Source organism: Berghia stephanieae, chromosome 1 (assembly GCF_034508935.2).
Source record: "Berghia stephanieae isolate SIO BIC M18660-M18661 chromosome 1, UCSD_Bste_1.3, whole genome shotgun sequence".
Classification (NCBI taxonomy): domain Eukaryota; kingdom Metazoa; phylum Mollusca; class Gastropoda; order Nudibranchia; family Aeolidiidae; genus Berghia; species Berghia stephanieae.
In genome coordinates this window covers 142,153,357-142,158,844 of record NC_088360.1, presented here as the reverse complement: position 1 = coordinate 142,158,844, position 5,488 = coordinate 142,153,357, and the positions used below count along the sequence as shown (strand labels likewise).

General features: G+C 41.0%; 1 long non-coding RNA gene and 1 other non-coding gene across 2 annotated transcripts in view; one reads left to right on the top strand and one right to left on the bottom strand.

Annotated features, from left to right (window-relative positions):
* The window catches only part of LOC144963395 (uncharacterized), a 142,922-nt gene that overhangs the window by 104,382 nt on the left and 33,052 nt on the right, over positions 1–5,488 (bottom strand). The window lies entirely within an intron of this gene.
* Trnac-gca (transfer RNA cysteine (anticodon GCA)) lies at positions 1,013–1,084 on the top strand. The gene has a single exon. It is a non-coding gene; the product is annotated as a tRNA-Cys (tRNA).

Here is a 5,488-nt window from a genome sequence, read left to right as displayed (position 1 = left end):
GTTAAAGCACTTTCGCTTTCCTATGACTTCCGGGAATTTTTTATTTGTTTCAGTGAGTACAGAGCAGTAAAGTTAGGTGCCCCAAACGTAAACAAAGGTCGAGAAGCACGTGGCAAACCACATGTTCCTGTCTTGACAGCTCACGTTCCAATGTAAATAATAGAAAAAAATAACCTTTAAAATTTGGCTGTTAGGTGGCAAAGAAACACATATTCATAAATACTCGATCATGCATCAAATAATGTCTAGATATGGATATTTTATGGAACAAAAGGTAAAATTTTCTAAAATTTATCAAAAGTTACAGTCTATCTATTTTTAGACCAGAGCAAATTATTGCGCTGGTGTGAACAAAACGAGAATTATTCGGAGCCTGATTTTCATAATAATTTAGCCTTATATTATTATTTCTGCAACTGTTAGATTTTATGTAAACATATTTTCAATACTGAAAGTGTATTGCCTACAACTCAAACTACAAAATTGGGAGACCTATATTGTGCGTAAATTATTCCGGTCCCTAACGGAAATCACTAGCAACTTGTTATTGTTTACGTTTGGGGCACCTAACTTTACTGCTCTACAGAAGGTATCGGTTCGTCATTTCAACTCACTTCATTCCAATTCAGATCTTATTATGTGGAAACATAGAATTAGCTTGAATCACTAAAATTTGATAAATTATTATTCACAATGCTTGCTAAAATATCCATGAAAACATGAGGGCGTAGAGTAAAGTCAAGGGTATTCAGAAGACGTTTAAGTAGTATTGAGACAATGGTAAATATGAGTAAATACCGATACAGCCACAGGGAGATACTTATGAGAGCTTTTGGGAGTTGTTCTTAATTTTTTTGCAGTCGACATTACCTGATATAAAAGAAGAGCATAAATAAGTACAGCATTAACAATAGAAAGCCTATTTAGGTAGTCAAGGAATAAGCAAATTACTATAAATCATACCAAATTCATAGTTTTTATATATAATTATAAATTTTGCCCTACTGCGTCAGGGGATATAGCTCAGTGGTAGAGCATTCGACTGCAGATCGAGAGGTCCCCGGTTCGAACCCGGGTGTCCCCTTTATTTTTATTTATTTATTTTTTTTTTTTTAATTCCCTTTCCTTGTTATCCTATGTGTGTACGATACGATACATTTATCGCAATGCCCATTGGTTATGTGTTGGCTTTATTTATTTATTTTATTTTTTTTACGTATCATCGGACTATAATTTTAATAAAACGGACAAGACCGCTCATTCCGTTTGTAAAAGAGTGTAGAAATTGTCACACGCAGAGCAATATCCGTCTAATACGGACTGAGTCTAAGTAGTCGCTGATGTTTACTTAAGTTACTTCTTTATTCTCTATTTAAAAGAGAGGGGGAAAAACACTAGGAGAGCTTCGCTATTTTTGTTATTGTAGGGATTGTTGAAAACGGTAAGGGCTGCCTGAAGCCGGTGATCGTAAAATACTAACGAAAGAGTGAAAATGGAAAGGCTTCGTATGGGAACAAAACAGACAATGGACGTTTCGGGTACAAACCCTTCGTCAGCACAACAATACACAAATAAACGTGGAAAACAAATAAAATATAATGAAAAATAACTTGTATCGTCTGTACTCAATGGTGGTTGCCGTATGAATGAAATGTTAGCGTGGCGTGGGTAGAGGATAGGGTGCCCCAGGGGGGTGATCTAATTGATAAGCAAAGGTCAGCGTCAGGGAACAGAACTTTCCAGACTATAATGGAAGATGAAAGACATATTGGTAGTAGTATTTTTAATTCAGAAAAGTGAGTGGAGCAGGCACTTATGTTGGTAACAACAAGATATGAAGTGAGTAGAAAAGTGCCAGAAGACAATAGAGAATAAAAAATTTTTTTCGCGGCGGTGGTGGGGTTTGAACCTGCGACCTTATTGGTACGACAACTCCGCCTGGCAGGTGAGAGCGTGGCTCTACCGTGTGAGCTATCCACGAACACAAAAATATTCGTTTCAAACCCAAAGTCATTTCTAGATCCCTCTCTCACCCACTTCTTGAGATCGCCGATTCGTTCACCACCATCGCGAAGTAATTTTGACCAGCAGTTAAGCTTAATAGCCAATATTCTCATCACAAACATATAACATAGAAACGATTGAGACATGGAGTATGCTCCGGTGTATGGGGTGAATTTTTAATTCAGAAAAGTGAGTGGAGCAGGCACTTATGTTGGTAACAACAAGATATGAAGTGAGTAGAAAAGTGCCAGAAGACAATAGAGAATAAAAAATTTTTTCGCGGCGGTGGTGGGTTTGAACCTGCGACCTTATTGGTACGACAACTCCGCCTGGCAGGTGAGAGCGTGGCTCTACCGTGTGAGCTATCCACGAACACAAAAATATTCGTTTCAAACCCAAAGTCATTTCTAGATCCCTCTCTCACCCACTTCTTGAGATCGCCGATTCGTTCACCACCATCGCGAAGTAATTTTGACCAGCAGTTAAGCTTAATAGCCAATATTCTCATCACAAACATATAACATAGAAACGATTGAGACATGGAGTATGCTCCGGTGTATGGGTGAATTTTAATTCAGAAAAGTGAGTGGAGCAGGCACTTATGTTGGTAACAACAAGATATGAAGTGAGTAGAAAAGTGCCAGAAGACAATAGAGAATAAAAATTTTTTTCGCGGCGGTGGTGGGGTTTGAACCTGCGACCTTATTGGTACGACAACTCCGCCTGGCAGGTGAGAGCGTGGCTCTACCGTGTGAGCTATCCACGAACACAAAAATATTCGTTTCAAACCCAAAGTCATTTCTAGATCCCTCTCTCACCCACTTCTTGAGATCGCCGATTCGTTCACCACCATCGCGAAGTAATTTTGACCAGCAGTTAAGCTTAATAGCCAATATTCTCATCACAAACATATAACATAGAAACGATTGAGGTTCAAACCCCACCACCGCCGCGAAAAAATTTTTTATTCTCTATTGTCTTCTGGCACTTTTCTACTCACTTCATATCTTGTTGTTACCAACATAAGTGCCTGCTCCACTCACTTTTCTGAATTAAAAATTCACCCCATACACCGGAGCATACTCCATGTCTCAATCGTTTCTATGTTATATGTTTGTGATGAGAATATTGGCTATTAAGCTTAACTGCTGGTCAAAATTACTTCGCGATGGTGGTGAACGAATCGGCGATCTCAAGAAGTGGGTGAGAGAGGGATCTAGAAATGACTTTGGGTTTGAAACGAATATTTTTGTGTTCGTGGATAGCTCACACGGTAGAGCCACGCTCTCACCTGCCAGGCGGAGTTGTCGTACCAATAAGGTCGCAGGTTCAAACCCCACCACCGCCGCGAAAAAATTTTTTATTCTCTATTGTCTTCTGGCACTTTTCTACTCACTTCATATCTTGTTGTTACCAACATAAGTGCCTGCTCCACTCACTTTTCTGAATTAAAAATTCACCCCATACACCGGAGCATACTCCATGTCTCAATCGTTTCTATGTTATATGTTTGTGATGAGAATATTGGCTATTAAGCTTAACTGCTGGTCAAAATTACTTCGCGATGGTGGTGAACGAATCGGCGATCTCAAGAAGTGGGTGAGAGAGGGATCTAGAAATGACTTTGGGTTTGAAACGAATATTTTTGTGTTCGTGGATAGCTCACACGGTAGAGCCACGCTCTCACCTGCCAGGCGGAGTTGTCGTACCAATAAGGTCGCAGGTTCAAACCCCACCACCGCCGCAAAAAAAATTTTTATTCTCTATTGTCTTCTGGCACTTTTCTACTCACTTCATATCTTGTTGTTACCAACATAAGTGCCTGCTCCACTCACTTTTCTGAATTAAAAATTCACCCCATACACCGGAGCATACTCCATGTCTCAATCGTTTCTATGTTATATGTTTGTGATGAGAATATTGGCTATTAAGCTTAACTGCTGGTCAAAATTACTTCGCGATGGTGGTGAACGAATCGGCGATCTCAAGAAGTGGGTGAGAGAGGGATCTAGAAATGACTTTGGGTTTGAAACGAATATTTTTGTGTTCGTGGATAGCTCACACGGTAGAGCCACGCTCTCACCTGCCAGGCGGAGTTGTCGTACCAATAAGGTCGCAGGTTCAAACCCCACCACCGCCGCGAAAAAATTTTTTATTCTCTATTGTCTTCTGGCACTTTTCTACTCACTTCATATCTTGTTGTTACCAACATAAGTGCCTGCTCCACTCACTTTTCTGAATTAAAAATTCACCCCATACACCGGAGCATACTCCATGTCTCAATCGTTTCTATGTTATATGTTTGTGATGAGAATATTGGCTATTAAGCTTAACTGCTGGTCAAAATTACTTCGCGATGGTGGTGAACGAATCGGCGATCTCAAGAAGTGGGTGAGAGAGGGATCTAGAAATGACTTTGGGTTTGAAACGAATATTTTTGTGTTCGTGGATAGCTCACACGGTAGAGCCACGCTCTCACCTGCCAGGCGGAGTTGTCGTACCAATAAGGTCGCAGGTTCAAACCCCACCACCGCCGCGAAAAAATTTTTTATTCTCTATTGTCTTCTGGCACTTTTCTACTCACTTCATATCTAGTATAGTAGAGTAGTATAGTATGTAGTAGTATTAGTAGAAAGTAGTAGTAGTAGTAGTAGTAGTAGTAGTAGTAGTTGTAGTAGTAGTAGTTGTAGTAGTAGTAGTAGTAGTATAGTAGTAGTAGTAGTAGTAGTAGTAGTAGTAGTAGTAGTAGTAGTAGTAGTAGTAGTAGAGCTGTAGTAGACTAGTAGGGTGAGCGGTGAAGGTAGCGAGGTGGGGGGGGGGGGGGTTGGAGGGAGGTCGAGTGAAAGGGTGCACGGCGGAGGTGGGGGGGGGGGGGGGGTTTGTTGGATGAGCGAAGGTCGAATCTTCGCGAAGGAACGATGCGATAGTAAAGTGGAATACACCAATAAATAGATAGATGGATAGGCAGATAGATAGGTAGATGGTCAGAAAAGAGGGGAGAGAAGGGAGAGAGAGAGAGGAGAGAGAGAGAGAGAGAGAGAGAGAGAGAGAGAGAGAGAGAGAGAGAGAGAGAGAGAGAGAAATTAATAAAAGAAAAAAAAAATAAAATAAAAAATAAAAAAAAAAAATAAAAAAAAAAAAAAGGGGCGGGGGGGGGGGGGGTTTGGTTTGAGGCGGACCGGTAGAGAGGGGGAATCAGAGAGAGAGAGAGGGGGGAGGGAGAAAGAGGGAGGGGGGGGGGACAAAGAAAGAAAGAAAGAAAGAAAGAGAGAGAGAGAGAGAGAGAGAGAGAGAGAGAGAGAGAGAGAGAGACAATCCAGTCTTTGATATCGCAGGGAGAATTACCTAGTAGAGCAGAGGTCCTTAAACACGACCCCAGCGACCTAGGTAATCCATGTTTTTACATGCTCCCTAAGATACACAAGATCCGGGAATTGTCTGACACTCCACCTGGAAGGCCGATTGTGTCGGCTATCTCGTGCCC